The sequence below is a fragment of the Oncorhynchus mykiss genome, chromosome 7, assembly GCF_013265735.2.
Source record: "Oncorhynchus mykiss isolate Arlee chromosome 7, USDA_OmykA_1.1, whole genome shotgun sequence".
In the NCBI taxonomy this organism is placed as follows: domain Eukaryota; kingdom Metazoa; phylum Chordata; class Actinopteri; order Salmoniformes; family Salmonidae; genus Oncorhynchus; species Oncorhynchus mykiss.
Window position 1 is genome coordinate 17,602,904 of NC_048571.1, and position 25,118 is coordinate 17,628,021.

Sequence of the window (25,118 nt, forward strand, 5' to 3'; positions counted from 1 at the left end):
TATCTCAGGAGCAGTGGGTTTGTGTGTTTATACCCCCTGGAACTGAAGAGAAGCGCTTCACGCTAGACTAATGAAACCTGTGCACTGTGTCATTTAATCTGACACTAGAGTAATCTTCTCAACTGCCTGTTTCCCACCCTGGTATGTTGCGTTATCCCAATTACAGACATGCTCTATTGATCTGAGATTAAAAGTGTTCTTAGCTGTTGTTTCCCCTCCACAGTAACTACATATAGACTGGAAATAGAATCATGTCACCCAGTACCACTCAATAGTTTTATTGGTCATTTTTAGTTGGTGTGTGTTTGCATGTGTGTGTACGTGTACGTGTGTGTGTGTGTGTGTGTGTGTGTGTGTGTGTGTCTGTGTCTGTGTCTGTGTGTGTGTGCATGTGTTCATTTTGGCACTTCAATAGAGTGGCAGGCAGCAGATGCTTGCTTTGTGTGCCTACACTACTATAGGGGCACCTTTATCAGGAATGTGGTACTAGAGAAATCCACTCAGTGGCACTTTTCCCTCCAAGAAATGGATGGATGCCAGGTTGGATGGCATCACCCACATCCACTACAACAAACCTTACTGAGATCATTCCATGACTTCATTTTTCAGAGAAGAAAAACTGTTAATAATATGTTTTATTGTCACATACGAACACTATATGTTGAGTCAGACTTGCTTCGGTCATTTAGCATTTCCTATTGATTCTCAATGCTAATCCGTGGATGCCTCCTTAACATGCTAGGGAAACAGCTTTCCTACACAGCTGTAGTAGAAACAGCATCCCTTTCCCTCCCTCCCTCCCCCACACCCCTATACATGCCAGAATGGATTTTCCTCAGAGGTCGGCATTTAGGGTGTATCCTTCTAATTTCCCTCTGTAATTCAAGTCTGATTGATTAGCGACTATCGACTAATTAATTAAAACGCACAGGGCTCTGTGGGAAAGTGGCTGTTAATTTCAGAGTAGGATCCAACGACTCCATTAGCTTAGCATCCATTCACCAATAATCACAGGAGATTGGCTGCAGTTGGCTACTTTACCAACCAGGAAGCTTTTTACTGATATAGTGTATGGAGTTTACACACCACAGACCATCACTGTGTCTGAAGTGGCACCCACAATGTCCCCTATAGAGTGCACTACTTTACCCTATTCCCTATAAGTAGTGCACTATAGGGAATAGGATGCCATTTTTACAAAGCTCTACTACACAAGGTTTCAACTTACCTAACTTCGCTGTTAAAATATAAAAACATGAGATACCAAACCCGTTCACAAGGTTGCTTAACTCTTGAGGTTCCTCGGGTGTCGACCAAACTCGATAAATCTGCTTTTAGCTTTAAAGCACCTCATTGCCGGAACCAACTACAAAATACATTACAATTAGATGTTCTGGTGTTTCTGTATGGACCTTGCTTTGTGCACAAGAAAGGGCCTTCTCCAAACTGTTGCCACAAAGTTGGAAGCACATAATCATCTAGAATGTCATTGTATGCTGTAGCGTTAAAATTTCCCTTCACTGGAAATAAGGGGCCAAGCCCAAACCATGAAAAACATGGTTCTTGTGCTGACGTTGCTTCCAGAGGTAGTTTGTAACTTGGTAGTGAGGGTTGCAACCGAGGATAGACGATTTTTATGCGCTACGCGCTTCAGCACGCTGGGGTCCCATTCTGTGAGCTTGTGTGGCCTACCACTTTGCGGCTGAGCTGTTGTTGCTCCTAGACATTTCTACTTCACAATAACAGCAATTACAGTTGACAGGGACAGCTCTAACAGGGCATACATTTGAAAAACTGACTTATTGGAAAGGTGGCATCCTATGACGGTGCCACGTTGAAAGTCACAGAGCTCTTCAGTAAGGCCATTCTAATGCAAATGTTTGTCTATGGAGATTGCATGGCGGTGTACTCGATTTTATACACCTGCCAGCAACGGGTGTGGCTAAAATAGCCGAATCCACTAACTTGATGGGGTGTCCACATACATTTGTATATATAGTGCATATGCAGGGTTCCTTTGTGAAAGAGACCCTGCTCTCAATGGTGACTCCCTGCTGAAATAAAACAAATAATACAAAAAAAATACAATCGGAAACAATGATTGCCAAAAACACAGATTGCATATCAATTTCAGATATAATGCACCTTGTGGAGTGGCATTGGGTGCATGTGAAATGACACCTTATTCCCTGTATAGTGCACCACCTTTGACCAGGTCCAAATTAGTGTGCTATATAGGGAAAAGGGTGCCATTTTGGACGTACCCCGATGCTAATCACATGGATACAACTATGTCCTTTGTGAAAGGGTGTGAGGCCAATGAATGTGCTGAAGGCGAAGGAGGTAGTGGTAGATTTGAGGAAAAATAAATATGTTTTTAATCCTATTTTTATTAATGGTGAAGAGATTGGGACTGTTGACGCTTACAAGTACTTGGGCGTAATAGTGGAAACAAACTGAACTGGAAGGAGAACTCCCACAGCATCTACAAAAAAAGCCCGATCCAAACTGTAATTTTTAAGGAAGCTTAGATCTTTTAATGTCTGTGACAAAATGCTTTGCATGTTCCATGTTCTACAGCAGTGTCGTGGTGAGTATAGTAAGCTATGCCACTGTGTGCTGGAAAGATAATTTAGCCAAGGAGGATATAAACAAGCTTGACAAAATCATCAGGGAAGCCAGCGCTACAATTGGCTGCAGCCTGTAATCAATGCAGGACATGTTCATAAAAAAGCTGCAAGCAAAAACACACATGATCATGGACAATGACACACACCCACTCCACAGCACTCTAAAGCAACACAGGAGCAGCTTCAGTAGCAGGTCCATCCTGCCCAGAAGTTCCACAGAGAGGTTTAGACATTTTTACCCAAAGACATGAGGCTTTTTAACGAGTATAATTGATTAACTGTTTTATGATGTCTTCCTATTGTGAACAGTATTCTTGCTGTTTTTTCCTCCAGAGTGGGATGGAAAACAGCACTTGAATCCGACTGCGCATGCTAAGGAGCAGGTGCCTTCATGTGTCTTGATATGTGTTGTGTTTGGTTGTGTGTCTGTCATTGTGTCAAGTCCTTATACGTTATGGATGATGAATGCTGTGATAAAACAATTTCCCAAGCTGGGATTAGTAAAGTAATACTCTACTCTACTCAGTTCACGCACAAGGACGGGCCAGGAAGATGTATGGGCTGGAAGCATAATGTATTCATAGGGAGGACGATGGAAAAATTGGTCTGGAGACATGATGAAGCACCTGCTGAAGTGTCATTGATAAATTATTATGGAGTCTATAGGAATTGAGTCAGATCCCCACCAAAGACCATTCAATTAGCAGAGCACTATACGGTGCTTTACTGCTTCAGTTGAATTGACATATATACAGTAGTGTAAAATGAACATATTTGGGATGATTTGCATGGGAAATGACAAGGAAATATCCTATTTGAATATTTCAGAGGATGCTTACGTCAATATTAGTTTATGATTGATTAAATTATGCTAAGTGCATTGCTACACACTGAGTCCAGAAGCACACTGTTCTGTGATATTATCATCAGACTCTTGTCAGGTTGCAAGTCAATGAAAAATCTGCAACTTCAAGGCACTGACTTAGCTAGATTAGTGAAATGCTTGTTTTTGCATTATAGTTCTACCCAATGAGAATCTAATTTATACCGCACAAACTAATCATAACAGATTGGGTTTATCTGGCACATTTTCTTAGCTCGCACACACCCATTATTCACAATATAGACTGTGTTAGAATCTGTGTCAGACCAGGTACTTTACTAAAACCTGCTCTAATGATGTGTGCATTATTCATAGGTAGCCTAACACTGTCTTTTTACAGTTTCCCTTCCTCGCGGAAAAACCCGCACAGATCCTCTGGCTTTTCAGACAATTAGCCTAGCGCAGGGGTGGGAATATTTTGGATGCAAGGGTCTTGAACTGAGCAACATCATAAATGAAAGCCTTGGATAAATTGAGTCAAATGGATTTACTTTAAATGTCTGACATCTTCATGTTGAACTCGATATGACTACCGCTAGGACTAGCCGTGGATCTGTTCGGGCGGGTTCAAAAGTGGGCGGTGGTGGTTTCTCACTCCCAGACGTAGGCTATGCATCACTGACTGGATTTCAGACCTTTTTTTATGTCCCATTCGGGGTTCACTGCCCTCCTGGCTTTCACTCATGACCGGCCTTCACCACACTGTATCTAGGAACTCTTCTGCTGTTGCTTCCCAATCATATCTGCATTCACGTAACGTGGCAGGGAGCTCTTGAAAGTTCTCTGTGATGTTTGCCTTTGGTAATTAGACTGTGTCAAGACAACATGGGCGTCTACGAAAGCAGAGATGGGTTTGACTAGCCCAGCCTCCCACTTTTCACAGAACACAGGGTGAAGCGACGAGTTGAACACAGTCTCACAAAAAGACGTAGGCCTTTATACATCTTCCTCTATTAGAAATTGATCTCTAGTAACGGTAGCTGAAGCTGTGTACATTTCTGATTTACTCTGTGCCCTCAATAAAACACTATAGTTCAGTGTAAGTAGAATGATGACCACAAATTCTGATCAGTTCTACCCATATTAGTATCATAATAAGTAGTGTTAGTCGTATTAGTACTGAAGTAGTATAGCAGTTAGTTGTACAGCCGTAGCACGTAGCAGTGGTAGCAGTGGAGGTGGTGGAATTATCCCTGACCTCATTGACATACAATAGCCTACTGAGAGGTATAAATGTAAATTGTATGCAGATTGACAGAATGATTCACTTCTTGTATCGCCAAGGTATTCAGCTGTAATTATGTGAGTGGGCTGGAGCAGTAGGTAGGTAGGCAGGCGCCTTTTGCCGTGTTGTTAGCCAGCGCTAATGATGGAGGACACAACATACCTCTCAGCTTTACTCTGCAGCATGGAACATGGATGACCTTTCTACCTGCAACAAAATAGCAGCCTATTATCCTATTTGGTGCACTACTTTTGACCATAGCCCTATGGGGCCTTGTCAAAAGTAGTGCACTATATAGGCAATAGGGTGCCATTTGGGATGCAAGCACTGATTCACTAAAAGAAAAGCTGAAGGTCAGCACAAGTCTAAGAACCCCTCGTAGCTTAGCATAGGATTGTATGTAGTTTTTCCTCCCAATCACATTACATAGCAGTCATACTGTAACACTATAGGTCAATGTGTTAGCTAGCTGGGCTGCTACAGGTAGATTGACAAGGTGTTAGCTAGCTAGGCTACTACAGGTAGATTGACAAGGTGTTAGCTACCTAAACTGCTACAGGTAGATTGACAAGGTGTTAGCTAGCTAGACTGCTACAGGTAGATTGACAAGGTGTTAGCTAGCTAGGCTACTACAGGTAGATTGACAAGGTGTTAGCTAGCTAAGCTGCTACAGGTAGATTGACAAGGTGTTAGCTAGCTAGGCTACTACAGGTAGATTGACAAGGTGTTATCTAGCTAGGCTGCTACAGGTAGATTGACATGGTGTTAGCTGGCTAGGCTGCTACAGTTAGATTGACTAGGTGGTAGCTAGCTAGGTTGCTACAGGTAGATTGACATGGTGTTAGCTGGCTAGGCAACTACAGGTAGTTTGACAAGGTGTTAGCTAGCTAGGCTCCTACAGGTAGATTGACAAGGTGTTAGCTAGCTAGGCTGCTACAGGTAGATTGACATGGTGTTAGCTGGCTAGGATCTTACAGTTAGATTGACATGGTGTTAGCTACAGTAGCTAGGCTGCTAAAGGTAGATCAAAAAGCAGCTTTGAAACATTGTAACAGTCAAGGTGTTAGCCAGCAAGGTTATTACAGGTAAATTGAGAACAGTGCTGTACTGTGTGTTTTCATATATATTCTGGGGGCTTCTGTTGCAATATTATACTGTATGCTGCCAAATACTGGGATGTTTTAGTACAGTACAGGCAACATAGTCAAATACAATGTTGGTTCTTTATATCAGTTATGAATGATGTGATTAGACAGAGAGACAGATGGGCCAAAACGGCAGAAAGGGTTTGATAATAGAAAACACTGAGTCATTCCTTACCTCAAACAGCTGGCTCCTGCCCTTAACGATAGGCTCTTTCCTCTTCACTCCATCTCTGCAAACAGAAGACAAGACAGCAAGGTGAGTGGTGATGAGAAAGACAAGAGAGGTGAATCATGAGCGAGAGAGAGTATATCATCAAATCAAATCTTATTATGCACCGAATACAACACCTTACAGTGAAATGCTTACTTACGAGCCCCTAACCAACAGCGCAGTTTCAAAAAATACGGATAAGAATAAGAGATAAAAGTAACAAGTAATTAAAGAGCAGCAGTAAAAAATAACAATATATACAGGGGGGTGCCGGTACAGAGTCAATGTGCGGGGGCAACGGTTAGTTATGGTAGTATGTACATCTAGGTAGAGTTAATTAAAGTGACTATGCATAGATGACAACTGAGAGTGGTAGTGGTGTGGAGAGGGGAGGGGTGTGGGGGCAATGTAAATAGTCTGGGTAGCCATTTGACTAGATGTTCAGGAGTCTTATGGCTTGGGGGAAGAAGCTGTTTAGAAGCCTCTTGGACCTAGACTTGGCGCTTGCCGTGTGGTAGCAGAGAGAACAGTCTATGACTAGGGTGCCTGGAGTCTTTTACAATTTTTAGGGCCTTCCTCTGACACCGCCTGGTATAGAGGTCCTGGATGGCAGGAAGCTTGAGGGTTTGCACTACCCTCTGTAGTGCCTTGCGGTCGAAGGCCGAGCAGTTGCCATACCAGGCAGTGATGCTCTCGATGGTGCAGCTGTAGAACCTGAGGACCAATGAGGATCTGAGGACCAATGCCAAATATTTTCAGTCTCCTGAGGGGGAATAGGTTTTGTCGTGCCCGCTTCATGACTGTCATGGTGTGCTTGGACCATGTTAGTTTATTGGTGATGTGGACACCAAGGAACTTGAAGCTCTCAACCTGCTCCACTGCAGCCCCGTCGATGAGAATGGGGGCGTGCCCGGTCCTCTTTTCCTGTAGTCCACAATCATCTCCTTTGTCTTGATCACGTTGAGGGAGAGGTTGTTGTCCTGGCACCACACGGCCAGATCCCTGACCTCCTCCCTATAGGCTGTCTCGTTGTTGTCGATGATCAGGCCTACCGCTGTTGTGTCATCTGCAAATTTAATGATGGTGTTGGAGTCGTGCCTGGCCGTGCAGTCTTGAGTGAACAGGGAGTACAGGAGGGGGCTGAGCACGCACCCCTGAGGGGCCCCTGTGTTGAGGATCAGCGTGGCGGATGTGATGTTACCTACCCTTACCACCTGAGGGCGGCCCGTCAGGAAGTCCAGGAACCAGTTGCAGAGGGAGGTGTTTAGTGCTAGGGTCCTTAGCTTATTGATGAGCTTTGAGGGCACTATGGTGTTGAACGCTGAGCTGTAGTCAATGAATAGCATTCTCACATAGGTGTTCCTTTTGTCCAGGTGGGAAAGGGCAGTGTGGCGTGCAATAGAGACAGCATCATCTGTGGATCTGTTGGGGCTGTATGCAAATTGGAGTGGGTCTAGGGTTTCTGGGATGATAGTGTTGATGTGAGCCATAACCAGCCTTTCCAAGCACTTCATGGCTACAGACGTGAGTGCTACAGGTCGGTAGTCATTTAGGCGGGTTACCTTAGTGTTCTTGGGAACAGGCACTATGGTGGTCAGCTTAAAACATGTTGGTATTACAGACTCGGACAGGGAGAAGTTGAAAATGTCAGTGAAGACACTTGCTAGTTGGTCAGCGCACATCCTGGTAATCCGTCTGGCCCTGCGGCCTTGTGAATATTGACTTGTCTAAAGGTCTTACATCGGCTGCGGAGAGTGTGATCACACAGTCTTCTGGTACAGCTGGTGTTCTCATCCATGTTTCAGTGTTATTTGCCTCGAAACGAGCATAGAAGTAGTTTAGCTCATCCGGTAGGCTCGTGTCACTGGGCAGCTCTTGGCTGTGCTTCCCTTTGTAGTCTGTAATAGTTTGCAGGCCCTGCCACATCCGACGAGCGTCAGAGCTTGTGTAGTACGACTCGATCTTAGTCCTGTATTGAAGCTTTGCCTGTTTGATGGTTCGTTGGAGGGCATAGCAGGATTTCTTATAAGCTTCCAGGTTAGAGTCCCGCTCCTTGAAAGTGGCAGCTCTAGCCTTTAGTGCGGATGCTGCCAGTGTGGCTTATCATGATAAACTCTACCTCAGGCGAGCAATAGCTCGAGACTTCCTTAGATGTCGTGCACCAGCTGTTGTTTACAAAAATACGTAGACCGCCGCCCCTTGTATTACCAGACGCTGCTGTTCTATCCTGCCGGTACATCGTATAACCAGCCAGCTGTATGTTGATATTGTCGTCCATCAGCCATGACTCCGTGAAGCATAAGATGTTTCAGATTTTAATGTCCCGTTGGTAGTTTAATCTTCCCAGGAACTCGTACATTTTATTGTCGAAAGATTGTCGTTTTTTTCTAGCAGAATTGCGGGAAGTGGAGGCCTATTCGATCGCCTGCAACTTCTCAGAAGGCAGCCCGCTCTCCAGCCTCTCTTTCTCCGCCTCCTCTTCACGCAGATCACTGGGGTCGGTGCCTGTTCCCGAGGGAGCCGTATATCCTCCGCCTCAGGCTCGTCAGAGTATTGAAAGAAGAAAACGTATTCTGCTAGTCCGTGGTGAGTAGTCGCAGTCCTGATGTCTAGAAGTTATTTTCGGTCATAAGAGACAGTAGTTACAAACAATGCAGATAAACGAACAACAAAACACAATCGGTTGGGGGCACGTAAAACGTCTGCCTTCTGCTCCAGCGCCATCTTACAAACGGACAGAGAGTGAAAAAAACACAGGGAAGACGCGAGACATTTGTATACTGCAGAATAAATGCACTTAGAAGTTGCATGTTATATATTATAACAATACTATTTCTATTTTACGACTACAGTGATATTGTGCAAAGGAAAGGGATCACAGCCGCTACCTCGCTCTCCGAACCAAGGTGTATGAATTGTGGACCAAACTGAAGTAGAGAGGCGATTCAGCAACTCCCGGAGGACAACAAAAGTAAATTAAAAAGCTTTTTTGTTGTTGTTACAAGTGAAACCTGATATTGTGAACGGCCTTTCTACCTCCACTGTGCAGTCATAACAATGAATAAGGTGGCCAAAGAAAGAACAGATGTTGCCTCATTCATCCAAACTGCATACAATTCAAGCCAAATTCGTGTTGATATGGTAGAAGCGAAGAGCCAACATCTGATCAGTATTCTGCAGAAATGTTGCTGTATTAACCATCAATACTTCTGGAAGGTTGAGAATCTATTGATGTATGTGCAGTTCTTATTCAGACCCACTTACTGCATAAAAGGTCACATGAAATTCTCCCGTATCAAATTGAGTTTCCCCTTTCTCTGTTGATGAATGTGTTGCTATGGCTGACAGCGCTGATGCAAAATGAAGGACTAAAAGACATATATTACTACCAGGTTCCCATTTCTGTTGTGAATTATATTCAATTGAAGGAAAAGTAATCTATTTAAATAACCATAAAATAGTCAAATTACTTGATTAGCATAATGCATCAGATTACCTTTTTTTTTAAATGAGGAAAAAAAACAGTGAGAAAATGGAATCAAACACTTGCCTGTATGACAGCATCTGTATGTGTACACAATAGTTTGATAAAGGTTTTCAGAGAAAACTATATATAAAAGCAGAGAAAAGTTACTGCAATTACTGCTAGACTCTATTTTGCTCTAAAAGGTTAAAACCCTGTGTAGTGTTTCTAAATGGGAAAGTAATTGAGAGTACAGTAATTTTAGAATACAAAGTGCACTTAGGTGTTCTGGAAACATAAAAAATAAATGTTGTTTTTCCACAACATGCCTTGTAAACCATTCTGAACCACTTCCTAGCCGAAGCCATTTCTAGTGCAAGCCAAGAACCTGCCATCTACCTATCAGCCTCTGTCAATCAGAAGAACCATACTGACTAGGTAAGTAAAGAGTAGAGCCAATTGAAAATAGAAAGGGAGAGAGTGAGAGGGGGGAGAGAGATTGAAAGAGAGAGGGAGAGGGAGAGTAAGAGAGATAGAGACAGGGAGAGAAAGACTGTTGCCCCACCTTACTGCAGCCTTGTCACCAACCCTGACTGACAACTGGCAGACGACAATGCATTCTGGGTAATATAGAGAAACCCCTCGCTTCATAATGGACTCTAAGTGGCAGGAGGGAGTCTGTCTGTCTGTCTCAACCCCAGCATGTGCACTGTCACCTCAGGCTCTGACCCCTGAGAATCACAGCAAATAATGTCTTATACACCCATGCCTGTCACCCAGGGGCCATAGCAGTCAGAGTACACACAAGACAGAAATCCACAGGGCTGACTCACTGTAAGAGGGACACCAGCATGCACAAATATGCATGTACGCGCACACACACATAAGCACACACACATGCACACAAACAGGAACTCCTTAAACAAGTGGCCTGCCGATGATCTTTCATCACTTTATGAAAAACCCTTTATAACAGTGATAAATTAAACCGTTTTAAATCTATTTCACATCCCATCCACCAGGCTTAGGCAATTTGGTTGGGATTCTGTGAATGATTCCGCATTCGGTGGGGTCTTTCTCACATTTACACTAATGCATTTATCGCAGTTAGAAAACATGCCGTTGTTCACAGTTCACTCCATTCATCTGAAGCTGTAATCATTTAGCCATTTGAAATGCATTATGAAACTCTTTCTGTGGGCTCATCAGCATAACATGAATTATTGCCATCATTACGGAGGGCAAAGCAGAAACACAGTATCACTTAATTATTCACCAATCAAAGAATGAAGGTAAATTATGGAGCTTTTACTTTAACTGACAAAAAAGATTAGTCGCTTACTAGATTTCTCTCCTTCAGGAAAACAAGACAGCACTAACAGTATAACCCTTACAGTACTGGATATATCTCCTTCAGGAAAATAAGACAGCACTAACAGTATAACCCTTACTGGATCTCTCCTTCAGGAAAATAAGACAGCACTAACAGTATAACCCTTACTGTACCTCTCTCCTTCAGGAAAATAAGACAGCACTAACATTATAACCCTTACTGTACCTCTCTCCTTCAGGAAAATAAGACAGCACTAACAGTATAACTCTTACTGGATCTCTCTCCTTCAGGAAAATAAGACAGCACTAACAGTATAACCCTTACAGTACTGTACCTCTCTCCTTCAGGAAAATAAGACAGCACTAACAGTATAACCCTTACTGGATCTCTCCTTCAGGAAAATAAGACAGTACTAACAGTATAACCCTTACTGGATCTCTCCTTCAGGAAAATAAGACAGCATTAACATTATAACCCTTACTGGATCTCTCCTTCAGGAAAATAAGACAGTACTAACAGTATAACTCTTACTGGATCTCTCTCCTTCAGGAAAATAAGACAGCACTAACATTATAACCCTTACTGTACCTCTCTCCTTCAGGAAAATAAGACAGCACTAACATTATAACCCTTAATGGAGCTCTTCTTCAGGAAAATAAGACAGCACTAACAGTATAACCCTTAATGGATCTCTCTCCTTCAGGAAAATAAGACAGCACTAACAGTATAACCCTTACAGTACTGTACCTCTCTTCTTCAGGAAAATAAGACAGCACTAACAGTATAACCCTTACTGGATCTCTCTCCTTCAGGTAAATAAGACAGCACTAACAGTACAACCCTTACTGGATCTCTCCTTCAGGAAAATAAGACAGCACTAACAGTATAACCCTTACTGGATCTCTCCTTCAGGGAAATAAGACAGCACTAACAGTATAACCCTTATTTGTGATCAGTTGTAAAATAAATTGTGATGCCAGACTCTTTTGACTGGTAAGTTTGTTATTATGTGGCAAGATGTTGAGCGTTGACATTACATTAAAGGCACACTAAGCTTTAATAATCCTCTAAACTGCTCCGAACAACACAGGGCTGTCGAAAAACGTGTGGCAAGCAGACATTTCCCTTTTCAATCAGGTGGAGCACCATTTCTTATTTAGTTTAGTACAAAATATTGAAGCAAAGTACTGTTTTTTAGACTGATTTGCCGCATGATTTGTCAACTCGCAATTTATCTGTCCTTCACATCAGAGTACTGCAGGCTTGATGAGAGCTTGACCAATCAGATTCACGGAAATCATGGGCTGTGTGTGCTGTGCACAATGCACACTCAAGTGCGCTTTCCACTTTCCTCCAGTATTTATTTAGCAAATGTGATAACACATCACCCTGACAGACACATGCAAAAACTCTCTCAATCAATGTTGCTGGACTAGGTGTCACATCTGCTCCTGCAACGCCCTCTACAGCTCATCCTGTGTCTCCTTGACCTGCCGCCACTCTCCCAGTACTCTCTCCCTCTCTCTCTCTCTCTGTGTGTGTGTGACTGTGTGGGTGGAGACAGGTGTGCTGGAGTCAGAGCAGATCCCTACCAGCTGCAACCTATTCCATAATCAAGACCTCGACAAATACTCAGCCCTGCCACTTCCAAGTTGCCAGATCGTAATCTCTGCTCAGTCAGTCTACGCGTCTAGCTGTTGTTACTATTAAATCCTGTTGTGCCTGTTTTCCTTGCCTGACACTGTTTTCCTCTCCACTGCAGTTTGCCCGCTCTGACTCTGGTCCCTGTCTCCAGTTCCACGTCTCGTCATCCTGCTACTCTGTCCTGGATTCCCCACTCTACTACTCCCTTGGATTCCCCTCCGGACCTGCTTACCCTGTCCCAACCCCTCTCGCTCCAGCCTCAGCCTCCGTACCTGGTTTCCTCCAACCCACCTGAGCTTCCGCTGGCCTGCACTCCAACTTCCCCCTGTGTTTCAATAAATACCTTGGTTACTTCATCCCAGTCTCCTCATCTGAGTCTGCTCTAGGGATCCCCTGTTCCACTCCGTGTAACACTAGGCTACCAACAACAGCAGTTTCATACAGCCTATGCGCCCTGTCCATCTGGGCAGGGTAAATAAAGTGGTAATGTTAAGTATATATAATCCATTTATTTGTGTTAGGAGAAAATGTGTATGTGATCAACTTTATTTACATTTATTTACATCTATTTATATAGTTTATATTGAAACTTGGGCTGCCTATTCCTTTTCTATCCAAAATGTTTAACTGGAATTAATGAATCAACATAAAAGTGATGACATTCTGTAGACTATCAGTAATTATTTTTATTGGACATACAGTTTTTATTGTTTAAATTTAAACTTTATTTAACTAGGCAAGTCAGTTAAGAACAAATTCTTATTTACAATGACGGCCTACCCCGGCCAAAACTGGACGACGCTGGGCCAATTGTGTGCTGCCCTATGGGATTCCCAATCACGGCCTGATGTTATACAACCTGGAATCAAAACAGGGACTGTAGTGATGCCTCTTGCACTGAGATGCAGTGCCTTAGACCGCTGTGCCACTCAGGAGTCCTGCATAGTTGCATAGGCCTACACGATGCAAACATGCATAAAGCATGTTCTATTGTCTAATCACAGTTGTCTCTGTGTTTGTAGAATAAACCCTGTTAGTCTAGTTTTAAAATATAATTCATATGAACAAGTACAAGGTTGCTGAAGTTTGACAAGATTTTAATCCTCCCCAGCACCAGTTTTTCCAGGATTCTTTTTTAAAACCATGTGACCTGATAAGTTTTTTTCATCCCATTATACACCATATAAAGCATTGTCACAACTGATTTAATCACTGTCATATGCTATAGTCTGAAAAAAATGGCCCACCACTGTCACGTTCTGACCTTAGTTACTTTTTTTTATGTCTCTATTTTTGGTTTGGTCAGGGCGTGAGTTAGGGTGGGCAATCTATGTTTTTGTTCTATGTTTTGTATTTCTGTGTTTGGACTGGTATGGTTCCCAATCAGAGGCAGCTGTCTATAGTTGTTTCTGATTGAGAACCATACTTAGGTAGCCTGTTCCCACCTGTGTTTGTGGGTAGTTGTTTCCTGTTTTGTCACATGATAGGACTGTTTTGTTTTTTCACCTTTGTTATTTTGTGTTCAGATTAATAAAGTTAACATGGACACATACCACGCTGCATTTTGGTCCGATCTATCCTACTCCTCATCAGACGAGGACGAGAATCGATACAACCACTCTGGGACCTGTGGTTCCACCTCTGTAACAACATCTTAGCTACCAGAGAACATTCTGATTTTGACAATGTAAAATCACTGTAAAATATATCAGCACAATACCTGATTATCTATGTAAGACCTGAGAGCATACAGGGTACATCATGGATCAATTAGCCATTCCGGTGTTAATTAGCTGAAATATGCTTCCGCTTCCTCACTTAACAAAATAGTGTTACTGTCCCTGAATCAATCAATTCATTTCAACACTGTTAAAGCATCCGTGGTCTAATCCTCTTCCGTTGTCATGGCGCATTACATCAATCGTAGCCTATTATGTGAACAAAACATTAGGTTCAATCCACACATCCATTTTACTGTATTATGAACCATATCAAATCAAGTACTGCCAATCACGTCTATCTATTAATGACTATGGTAACAGCGAGATAATAGTGGCAGTGATTAACAACTTTAAATATCCTTGTCCGTCAAAAATGAACCACCAAAAGTCATGGACGGCTCTGGTATAGATGAGTTATGACTTCCTGTTGATGGAAAAAGAACAACGTTTCAGATTGTGTGGCGTCACCTGTAGATTATTGATACTCCCCTCCATCCTCCCCTTCAACCCCCCCATCATTCCCCCCTCGAACGCCATTGTAAGAACACGGCCTTGGCGACCGAAGGCCATTAGAAGCACCAGTCAAACCCACTGTCTTCCCTTTAAACTCTTCCATTGACACTCCTGCTCTCTCCGATCCTAATTACCACGGAGAAGTAAGCGGCTGAAGGGCGCGTTCTGAATTCAAAGTGTCAGCGGCTCGGCTGCTTGGAAACGGATAGCGAGCGTCTGATCCAAAGAGGACCACAGGCGGGAAACGGGATGATTAACCTTCAGAAAAACGTTTCTTAAGGGGGACCTGTCAGATGTCGTTAGCGACGGCGAAGTGCCCGAAAGACTGATGACATGAAATAACTGTGTGAGCGTCATGGAAGTGTAGGTGCTGAAACGTTCTCTAAGCGGTTCCATGAGATTAATGTCCTCAAAGTTGTAGGGTTGAAATACATCTGGGAAGATAGAGAGATAGCAACCCTGAAGTCAAAGTGTTTTCAAAGTGGATATAATTAAGGACGACAATCATGGGCTCTGTACTGTAAGTACTGTACTACAAACTCTAGCCAACATGAACCTACCGGCTCAAAACAATGTCGGCCCATCGACCTTTGTCAACATCATGCCAAAGACCATAATGCCCTTCTTGTAATACTGGTGAAATCATGTTTGTTGAGCTTTGTCTACTCAACAAAGCTCTCGATACATTGAGCAGAAAAAACTTCCATACGCAACTCCATCTCCAGCAGTATTGAGATTCCTTTTCCTACCCGTAACCTGGAGGAATGATCTTCAGTCTGCCCTGATAGGCTCACGTCTTGATGTAAATGTTTACCGAAAGGAAATTTTCCAATCAAGGTTGATCTGAGCACTTGTCACTCTTTAATCTCTGCTCAGCGTTATAAGTCTAGATGTCCTTCAAGCTCAGATGCAGAGATAGGTTTGTGCACAGCAGTGGAAAACACAGGGCTGATTGAAGTGGAAGCACGTCCCTCCCTCTCTCCCTCTCTCTCTCGCTCCCCCTGAACAGTGATTTACCATCGATTCACACTTGAGACACTGGATATAACGGTTTGTTCTACCGGAAAATACTACAGAGGATGTTGTGGACATACCTAGGTAGGGCTATGGCGGTCACAAAATGTTGTCAGCCGGTGATTGTCAAGCAAATAACTGTCGGTTTCACGGTAATTGACCGTTAATTAACATAAACACATTTAGCATCTCCTGGCTTCCACACAGAGCCTACAAGCCATTTTAAAAAGTCTAATGAATCCATGTAATATAGCCTACACCTTCACAATAAATCCATTATTTATTTTAGATAGGTCTAAAGAAACATGAAAATGTAGTATATTTCAGAAGAAAATAATAGCATACTCTGAGTTGTTCTTATGTTAGGTCCCAATGTGGCTATGCCAAATGGCTGTGGGCTACACTAGTTCATTCAGCAGATAAGATTTGCTTATAATTCCGTGACATTATTTTATAGTTTGAAGAATACAATTGAACAAAGCTGAATAAAATATACATATTTTCTCCAAACGATTTGAGGTAGTGCACACATGCGTCTATTCTGTGTTAAGCAGAAACTAATAAATAGGTACTCCTATTTGCCTATTTGCCTAATTTAGAGTTATTAATGTAACTTTAGTTGTTCTACAAATGTTGGACTATATGTTATGTTTAGATTTTAATACATTGTTAGGCTGAAAGATAAGATTCTAATGATGATTTGAAAAAAGTAGCTTGAAAGGCATGAGCTCTGCTTTGTTTTTTGCGCAGGCTGTTCACACTCCAATAGTCTCTCATTCACAATTTGACAAGCACTTGATAATTGCCTCAAATTTCATGGCAGCATCCCCTTTGTGTCCGTAATGCACCGTAAAGAAATCCATGCCTTTTGTGGACCGGAGTGCTGCATTGTGCCCTTCACACTGTGTGTGCTGCGCAATCCAAAGTGTTTCTCAATCACTCAACTCTCCGTCACGTGATCGGGTCTTTCTCACAGGCTACAAGTTAAGACAGACACATCTGGGACACAACTGTGGGCGTCCTTATCCAATTCCGAGATGCATATTGAAGATATTTTTTCAGCAGCCAACAAGATGAGTAGGCCTAACAAACAGTAAAAGCACTAGCCTATGTCAATCTACTATCCCCCACAGTACAAAAGTCGACCTATTCTATTCTGTGCGAGAAATAAATATTCCAAACATAGTCTGGGACAGTTGTGGGATGAATACAAACCTTTTTTTACGCAACAGATCAAAACGTTTAGCTTAAAATGTTGATAAACTATTAGACTATTTTTTGATATTATCAGCGCAGCAATGCGCACATGGTAGTAGGCTATACGCTTGAATGTTCCATAAGCGGAAAACACCATTATCAAAAGTGGCCGCAAATGCAATTATGCATGTAATAATTTTATTATAAAGGTGCATTTTTATGGTGAAAATTATCTTCCCCAAACTTGAAACTCACGCGCTGCTTATGTATACCAGTTAGGCTTACACCCCTTGCAAAGCGGATAAATGTGCTTTATTTTAAGAACGTGAAATGTCAGAATAATAGTTGAGAGAATTATTTATTTCAGCTTTTATTTCTTTCATCACATTCTCAGTGGGTCAGAAGTTTACATACACTCAATTAGTATTTGGCATTGCCTTTGAATTGTTTAACTTGGATCAAACATTTTGTGTGGCCTTCCACAAGCTTCCCACAATAAGTTGGGTGAATTTTGGCCCATTCCTCCTGACAAAGCTGGTGTAACTGAGTCAGGTTTGTAGGCCTCCTTGCTCGCACTCGCTTTTTCACTTCTGCCCACAAATGTTCTATAGGATTGAGGTCAGGGCTCGGTAATGGCCACTCCAATACCTTGACTTTGTTGTCCTTAAGCCATTTGGGGTCATTGTCCATTTGGAAGACCCATTTGCGACCAAGCTTTAACTTCCTGACTGATGTCTTGAGATGTTGCTTCAATATATCCACATAATTTTCCATCCTCATGATGCCATCTATTTTGTGAAGTGCACCAGTCCCTCCTGCAACAAAGCACCCCCACTACATGATGCTGCCACCCCCGTGCTTCACGGTAGAGATGGTGTTTTTCGGCTTGCAAGCCTCCCCCTTCTTCCTCCAAACATAACGATGGTCATTATGGCCAAACAGTTCCATTTTTGTTTCATCAGACCAGAGGACATTTATCCAAAAAGTACGAACTTTGTCTCCATGTACAGTTGCAAACCGTAGTCTGGCTTTTATGTGGAGGTTTTTGAGCAGTGACTTCTTCCTTACTGAGCGGCCTTTTAGGTTATGTCAATACAGAACTCGTTTTACTGTGGAAAAAAATTGCTTTTGTACCTGTTACGTCCAGCATCTTCACAAGGTCCTTTGCCGTTGTTCTGGGATTGATTTGCACTTTTCGCACTAAAGTACATTCATCTCTAGGAGACAGAACGCGTCTCCTTCCTGAGCGGTATGACGGCTGCGTGGTCCCATGGTGTTTATACTTGCGTACTATTGTTTGTACAGATGAACGTGGTACCTTCAGGCAATGGAAATTGCTCCCAAGGATGAACCAGACCTGTGGAGGTCTACTGATTGGCTGATTTCTTTTGATTTTCCCATGATGTCAAGCAAAGAGGCACTGAGTTTGAAGGTAGGCCTTGAAATACATCCACAGGTACACCTCCAATTGACTCAAATTATGTCAATTAGCTTATCAGAAGTTTCTAAAGCCATGACATAATTTTCTGGAATTTTCCAAGCTGTTTAAAGGCACATTCAATTTAGTGTATGTAAACTTCTGACCCACTGGAATTGTGATACAGTGAATTATAAGTGAAATAATCTGTCTGTAAACAATTGTTGGAAAAATGACTTGTGTCATGCACAAAGTAGATGTCCTAACCGACTTGCCAAAACTATAGTTTGTTAACAAGAAATGTGTGGAGTGGTTGAAAAACGAGTTTTAATGACTCCAACCTAAGTGTATGTAAACTTTCGACTTCAACTGTACCTCATCATGAGACTCAAAAGGTTTACCAATTTGACCATTATTTCTGGGACTTTGTGTATGCTTCCTCTTGAGAATCTGATGCTTCGCAATCCAGAGAGTCTTAAAAACACTTCCATCACTGCCTCACTGGAAGTCAACATTCCTTTCCTCTCCTCTTCTCCCATCATCTCCCCTCCTTTCCTTTCCTCCCCTCCCCTCCCCTCCCCTCTCCTTTTTCCCAGTATGACAAAAGAGCATCTGCGCTCCACAGTAAAATAGGTCAGGCTGGCCTAGATTTCCTCAGTAACCTTCTGGTTCATTATCATCATGTGTAATGAGGGAAGTCGCTCTCGAGGCATCGTTAAACATGGAAGTGTGTGCACCTGTAACAGCATTCAGAGGAAGAAGGTGAGGACCAAGATGCAGCGTGGTACATGTTCATATTTATTAAACTGAACTGAACACTAAATACAAAGTAACAAAAGGAATAACCGAAACAGTTCTGAAAGGTGAAGACACACAAAACAGAAAACAACTACGCACAAACACAGGTGGGAACAGGCTACCTAAGTATGGTTCTCAATCAGAGACAACGATAGACAGCCTCTGATTGGGAACCATACCAGGCCAAACACAGAAATACAAAACATAGAACAAAAACATAGAATGCCCACCCCAACTCACGCCCTGACCAATCCAAAAATAGAGACATAAAAAAGGAACTAAGGTCAGGACGTGACAGCACCATGGCCACCAGGCCACTTCGTTTCCCCAACGGCATGTTACACATGTTACATTCCGCGTAAAGCGGAAAAATGGTCAGTGACTCACAGGGCCAATCGGTCTTGAGGAATGAATCTGCTCAGTCAACTGTATGATAAGCAGTGATTCATTTTAATAGCTTTTGCAAGTGTAGGTTCAAACATCTTAATAATGATGTTGATAAATAAAATGATTATGCTAATGACTAAAGAGAAAAATGAAGAGAAATGGTTTTAGCTGCCTAAAGGAGAAGGCTTCGTCCATCCTGATGGCTACAGTGTCTCGTCATTCACTCTCTATTGGCATTGCAGCGCATCACAGCCGAAGAAGAGACAATCTTCCGGAAGCCTGCAAACACCCCGCCCTCTTTCTAGGTCTCGTATACCTCCTCTCTCCCCTCCGCTCCTCCCCTCTTACTCTTTCTTTCTGCCTCTCCTCTTCTTACCCTCTTTCTCTGTCTCTGTCTCTCTGCCCCTTCCCCTCTCCTATCAATTAAATTCAAAGAGCTTTATTGGCATGGGAAACATATGTTTACATTGCCGAAGCAAGTCTCCTATCTCTCTGCCAGGACCCTGTAGTGTGGCATGTCTGTCTGCACCTCTCTACACCAATCGCACCTCATCCCGCCATGGACACCATCGCTGACCGTCTGTGTACCTGGGCTCCCTTCATCCTCTCCCAAACCTAACGCCTTGCATACTGTTATACTGGCAATACTAAAGTGCCTTTAAGAACAATCCAATAATCGGTATCGGCGTTGAAAAATCATACTCGGTCGACCTCTAGTTTAGTCCCAGGGTACTCAGTTGAGTAATGAGCTTTGAGGGCACTATGGTGTTGAACGCTGAGCTGTAGTTAATGAATAGCATTCTCACATAGGTGTTCCTTTTGTCCAGGTGGGAAAGGGCAGTGTTGAGTGCAATAGAGATTGTATCATCTGTGGGTCTGTTGGGGCGGTATGCAAATTGGAGTGGGTCTAGGGTTTCTGGGATAATGGTGAGCCATGACCAGCCTTTCAAAGGACTTCATGGCTATAGATGTGAGTGTTACGGGTCGGTAGTCATTTAGGCAGGTTACCTTGGTGTTCTTGGGCACAGGGACTATGGTAGTCTGCTTGAAACATGTTGGTATTACAGTCTCAGACAGGAGAGGTTGAAAATGTAAGTGAAGACACTAGACAGTTGGTCAGCGCTCGGAGTACACGTCCTGGTAATCTGTCTGGCCCTGCGGCCTTGTGAATTGTGAACCTGTTTAAAGGTCTTACTCACATCGGCTACGAGAGCGTGATTACACAGTCGTTCGGAACAGCTGGTGCTCTCATGCATGTTTCAGTGTTACTTTCCTTGAAGCGGACATAGAAGTAATTTAGCTCGTCTGGTAGGCTCGTGGGGAGCACGCGGCAGGGCTTCCCTTTGTAGTCTGTAATACTTTGCAAGCCATTCCACATCCGACGAGCGTCGGAATCAGTGTAGTTCGATTTGATCTTAGTCCTGTTTTTTTCCTTTTAAAATTATTATTATTATTTGATTTTTTAAGGGATGGATGAGCTTAATATTGCGGAGAGAATGTTGCTTGTTGTCTTCATCACTTCCAATCCCCCATATATTTTTTGGGGAAATATATATATCCATATACAGTGGGGCAAAAAAGTATTTAGTCAGCCACCAATTGTGCAAGTTCTCCCACTTAAAAAGATGAGAGAGGCCTTTTCATCATAGGTACAGTTCAACTATGACAAGACAAAATGAGAAGAAAAAAAATCCAGAAAATCACATTGTAGATTTTTTATGAATTTATTTGCAAATGATGGTGGAAAATAAGTATTTGGTCACCTACAAACAAGCAAGATTTCTGGCTCTCAAAGACCTGTAACTTCTTCTTTAAGAGGCCTCCACTCGTTACCTGTATTAATGGCACCTGTTTGAACTTGTTATTAGTATAAAAGACACCTGTCCACAACCTCAAATAGTCACACTCCAAACTCCACTATGGCCAAGACCAGAGAGCTGTCAAAGGACACCAGAAACAAAATTGTACACCTGCACCAGGCTGGGAAGACTGAATCTGCAATAGGTACGCAGCTTGGTTTGAAGAAATCAACTGTGGGAGCAATTATTAGGAAATGGAAGACATACAAGACCACTGATAATCTCCCTCGATCTGAGAATCCACACAAGATCTCACCCCGTGGGGTCAAAATGATCACAAGCACGGTGTGCAAAAATCCCAGAACCACACGGGGGGACCTAGTGAATGACCTGCAGAGAGCTGGAACCAAAGTAACAAAGCCTACCATCAGTAACACACTACGCCGCCAGGGACTCAAATCCTGCAGTGCCAGACGTGTCCCCCTGCTTAAGACAGTACATGTCCAGGCCCATCTGAAGTTTGCTAGAGAGCATTTGGATGATCCAGAAAAAGATTGGGAGAATGTCATATGGTCAGATGAAACCAAAATATAACTTTTTTGGTAAAAACTCAACTCGTCGTGTTTGGAGGACAAAGAATGCTGAGTTGCATCCAAAGAACACCATACCTACTATGAAGCACGGGGGTGGAAACATCATGCTTTGGGGCTGTTCTTCTGCAAAGGGACCAGGACGACTGATCCGTGTAAAGGAAAGAATGTATGGGGCCATGTTTCGTGAGATTTTGAGTGAAAACCTCCTTCCATCAGCAAGGGCATTGAAGATGAAACGTGGCTGGGTCTTTCAGCATGACAATGATCCCAAACACACCGCCCGGGCAACGAAGGAGTGGCTTCGTAAGAAGCATTTCAAGGTCCTGGAGTGGCCTAGCCAGTCTCCAGATCTCAACCCCATAGAACATCTTTGGAGGGAGTTGAAAGTCCGTGTTGCCCAGCAACAGCCCCAAAACATCACTGCTCTAGAGGAGATCTGCATGGAGGAATGGCCTAAATTACCAGCAACAGTGTGTGAAAACCTTGTGAAGACTTACAGAAAACATTTGACCTCTGTTATATACCCTTTGTTGGCAATGACAAAGTATTGAGATAAACTTTTGTTATTGACCAAATACTTATTTTCCACCATAATTTGCTAACAAATTAATTAGAAATCCTACAATGTGATTTTCTGGATTTTTTTTCTTCTCATTTTGTCTGTCATAGTTGAAGTGTACCTATGATGAAAATTACAGGCCTCTCTCATCTTGGTGGGTCCTGTGGCAGCCCCACACACCAGGCTGTCTCTCCGTCTATTCCCTCCAGGTTCTCCCGCCTGCCTGGCGCCTCCAGAGTCTCCCTCCTGTTCGGAGCCGCCAGAGTCGCCCGTCAGTCAGGAGCTGCCGGAGCCGCCCGTCAGTCAGGAGCCGCCGGAACCGCCCGTCAGTCAGGAGCTGCCGGAGCCACCCTTCACTCCAGCACTGCCGGAGTCGCCCTTCAATCGGGTGCTGCCCGGAGTCTCCCACTTGTCCGGCGCTGCCGGAGTCTCCCGTCTATTCGGGGCCCGCTGCAAGAGTCCCAATCAGAGGCAGCTGTCTATCGTTGTCTCTGATTGAGAACCATACTTAGGCAGCCTGTTTTCCCACTATGGGTTGTGGGTAGTTGTTTTCTGTCTTTGTATTAGTTACCAGACGGAACTGTTTCGGTTGTTTGTTTACTTTGTATTGTAGTGTTCAGTTCAGTTTAATAAAATGACGAACACTTACCACGCTGCATATTGGTCCGATCCTTCTTAATCCTCCTCAGAAGAGGAGGAAAACCGTTACAGTGACTGTTAATTAAAACCATCACCCCTTTTGAATTTCTTTGCCCATGGGAGAAATATATTTCACCCATCAGTCCTTTTCCACAAAACTTCATCTAAAACTGTTGAATGGGTTTCCTGTAAACAATAGATATTATATTCCTTCTCTTTTAGCCAGGTAAATACGGATTGTCTTTTCTTATTATCTGCTAGGCCATTACAATTGTAACTGGCTATACTTATTTCACCACTTACCATAATGAGACACAACTTTGAATTATATTTATTAAAATATATGTTTGCAAACGTACCATTAAAAAGTAACATGATGATTGAGTATAGCTGCACCATGATATTTGCATTGCTACTAAGTAAACCTCCAATTGGTCCCCACTATTCCACCTTCTAAAAGCCCTCCTCATCCTGAGTTGGGTTGTCATCCCAATGCCCGGCAGACCACCCCTGACACACCGTATCCCATAGCCCTGAAAAGACTGGGATCCATTCTTCGAAAAGAGCACACAGTGCAATTTACAGAACAGAAGTAGATCAACTGCCAAATGCATTTCCTATCGCCCTCACCTCGATTTGTATTATATATAACCATAAAAAAATATATATAAATATTTTAAGAATCCTTTTTCTTATTTTCCATAATTAGCTAATATTTGTAGTAATGTAAGCAATTTATGAAAATGATTTTACCTCTCACTAGTCTCGCCATTATCAAAATTACATTATTACAAGCAATTATTATATTAGCAAACAATCACTGTGAATCATTGTCCCTAACATCTGTTACTCCTTCAACAACAGTTGTTCTTCACAACACACATACACCCACACACTCATACACACTCAACCCACACAACCATAGGCTCACATTCTCAACAGTTGCACAATCCCAGAGTCCAACTCAAGAAAGGTCTTGAATTACGAATGCATTTACTGTTGCAGCTTTATGAGACGGCCTGGAAGACTGTGCACAAAAAAAAGGGCAGAAATTGAGAGATTTTATGAACCATTGTCACGTTACGCGTTGCCTGTTTGATGGTTCGTCGGAGGGCATAGCGGGATTTCTTATAAGCAACCCTCTGCATCCCTGTGATTGGACATTACATAATTATGATAAACATGAATTATATGAGTCTGAGTAACAGCAGAGTGTGAGCTGAACAGTGAGAGTTGATTGGAGTGCACAGACCTCATCACTGCAGGCTGCTATAGACGTTAATGGAGGGAGAGGGTAAACAACATTGAATGTTAAGTTCTCGCCTTGTCAAAGCCAGCAGAACAGTAGCGGGCAGATGAGAAATTTACATATTGCAGTCACGGTGTCTCGCTATGAAAACATGCTTTCAGACCTTGATCAATAAATTGTATTATTATGGTGGTAGGAGTCACATTAACCTGGTTAAATATGCAAATGAATGCACCTTTTGAGAATAAAATGCATAAATTGGTTTTAATAACCTAAATTATAACCATATTTTGTATGATGAATTGTCTTTGTGGTAACAATATTGTGACTAGGCAAAAACACATTTGAATGAATCATGGTTTCTTTTTAAGGGAAATATTATGCAGCAACATAGTGTAAAGAAAATGATTATGAACATACTTTTTATTAATTATGTTATGAACGATTCCAGGTAAGTTTAGAAATACAATATATTTCTTCCACCATGGCGTAACCTTTGCAGTGACTGTCTACCATTATCTTTACCTATAATTTCCGAAAGCCCAAATTATTTTTTAAGACGCCGAAATGGACAAACCAGAATGGAGAGGAGGTCAGAATAAGCCAAAGTAATCTCTCTTCACTTCCCCAGAGCCATTAGAGACTTGCACAAGGCCTTCCTCTCAACGAAGCCTTACAGCTGGCACAGTAACTTACAA

The 25,118-nt window shown here is 42.7% G+C and overlaps 1 protein-coding gene across 5 annotated transcripts in view; it reads right to left on the reverse strand.

The window, feature by feature from the left end:
• The window catches only part of LOC110527416 (beta-1,3-galactosyltransferase 1-like), a 126,179-nt gene that overhangs the window by 66,586 nt on the left and 34,475 nt on the right, over nt 1–25,118 (reverse strand). For all 5 annotated transcript variants that reach the window (XR_005052540.1, XR_005052541.1, XM_021608675.2 and 2 more), the window contains one exon: nt 6,059–6,113. The gene's annotated coding sequence lies outside the window, so the exon portion shown is untranslated. The remainder of the gene's footprint in view (nt 1–6,058; nt 6,114–25,118) is intronic.